The following is a 2,369-nucleotide window of genomic DNA, read 5'->3' on the forward strand; positions in this document are numbered from 1 at the left end:
AAAGAGTCAGAAAATTTGAGGCGAAGAGTTCGCCATTACCTTCTGCCGGAACCGCGTGAAGCTTAGTTGTTTCGCTCATAAACACACATCACCCAGTCTGAGATTAGAACCCGCGATCCCTCGACCACGCTGCTCTAACCACTAGGCCATGTGCCTCCACTTCGTTGTATTTAAAGGTAAAATATTTAAAGAATGATGCATTGTCAAGAGTCGTCTGCTTAAACTCAATAAAATAAAAAACTGGATCTGTTTATACAGGGTGTCCACAAAGTCTGGGTACATGGAAATTAACACATACTTTAAGAAATTATTATTTCTTATATTTAATTGTTTATGATATGATTTTATTTACTCCATGTACCCAGACTTTGTGGACACCCTGTAGAGTGAAAATTCGAGAAAAATGACAATTCTTTTCTACTCTAGGCACAAGGCCCGAAACTTTTGGTGAGGGAGCTAGTTGATTAGATCGACCCCAGTACGCCACTGGTACTCAATCTTTCGAACCCGAAAGGATGAAAGGCAAAGTCGACCTCGGCGGAATTTGAACTCAGAACATAAAGGCAGACGAAATACCGCTAAAGAAAAATGACTATTAATATGTAAGTAAGACGGTGTGGTTAAGAGGTTCACTGTGCAACTAAGTGGTTTAGGTTTCAGTCCTGGTGTGCGGCACATTAGGTAATGGATCGACCAATCCCTGCTTTTGGAACAAATTTAATAGACGGAAACTATGTAGAAAGTCTTTCGTAACACATATACGCGCGCGCGAGTGTAAAACGAAGGACTTCCACACAGTTTCCGCTCACTAAATATCCGGTGGGTGCTGAAAGTTCCTGGCTTTGGATAAAAGAAAATGCAGGAAGATCAGTTAATCATGATTTTATTCAGCATATTCTCCTCTCGGATTCACACACTTATTGCAGCGGTCCTTCGGTTTTTCTAAGCCCTGTAAAAGAACTCGGGAGGTTGGTCCTCCAACCTGGCTTTTCGCGAAGCCCTTAAACCCAGGAACTTTTTAGCAGCTCCTGGTATACGTTTGTATATATATGTATGTGGATTAGTGGTTAGAGTATTATGCTCAAGATCATAAGCTTGTGGTTTCGGTTCCTGGGCCGGGTGATGCGTTGTGTTTTGAGCAAAGCACTTCATTTCACGTTGCTCCAGTTCACTCAGTTGGAAAAAGTGAATAATCTTGCGATGGACCGACGTCTTGTCCAGGGGCAGGGAAGAATATATACACCACAGAATGATACAAGATCACCATGTCGTGCAGATATAGTTGTGATGCATGTGCCTGGTGTACCCTTATCAGACGAGTAATCATGATGGGTATACTGGGCTTTATATATTTTACCCCAGTGTCATTTTGATGGCATGCACTGCTCTCTCACATATAAATGTTTTTTAATTTTTTTAAAGTTAAAAAAATCAACTAACAACAGTTTATTATTTTTTCCGATGATTTCCTGAAGAAGGGCTGCTAAGCCAAAAATATGGAAATACCAAGTAACAGTACTAATCATTGACCAGTATTAGTAATTTTATATCACTTGCATTGTTTTCACCTTTAAAAAACTGAAATCATTTATATGTATGTGTGTGTTTGTGTATCGAGAGGCAGGAAAAGATAGATAGATAGATAGCCCCACACAAGCGTGCACTACGCACAATGTATTGTGTGCGTGAGCGCGCGCGTGTATGTGTGTATGTGGGTGTGTCCGCGGGCATTGTATTTTAAGGTGATGGGGCACATGTTCGAAAGTCATAGATTCGATAAATTTCTCTTTACACCCAGTCTACCTAATTGAAAATGAGTACCACCCAGTGTTGGTCCACACCCGCCTTGCTTCCCTCTCTCCAGTTGTCACAGTCTGGGTGTTTCTCTTAGTCGAGAGTGGGAGGACCAAGAAGGCGTCTATGTCTTAAAACAATTTGCGAGAACATTATGTGCTATCATAGGTGATTATTATGTGCCAGCGAGCGATAATTATGATTACACACACACACACACACACACAGACATGCACACACACACACACACAGACATGCACACACACACACACACACACCTTTTATTTTTTACCTGTTACAGTCATTAGACTGCGGCCATGGTACCGTTTTGAATACTTACTCAAATGAATAGACCCCAGCGTTTTTTTTTTATATATATCTTAAGCCCAGTACTTATTCTGTCGGTCTCTTTTACCGAACTGCTATGTTACAGGGATATAAAAAGACCAACACCGGTTGTCATGCGGTAGTGGGGGACAAACACACACATGCGTTGTATATATATATATATATATATATATATATGTGTGTGTGTGTGTGTGTGTGTGTGTGTGTGTGTGTGTGTGTGTGTGTGT

Source organism: Octopus bimaculoides, chromosome 4 (assembly GCF_001194135.2).
Source record: "Octopus bimaculoides isolate UCB-OBI-ISO-001 chromosome 4, ASM119413v2, whole genome shotgun sequence".
Taxonomy (NCBI): Eukaryota; Metazoa; Mollusca; class Cephalopoda; order Octopoda; family Octopodidae; genus Octopus; species Octopus bimaculoides.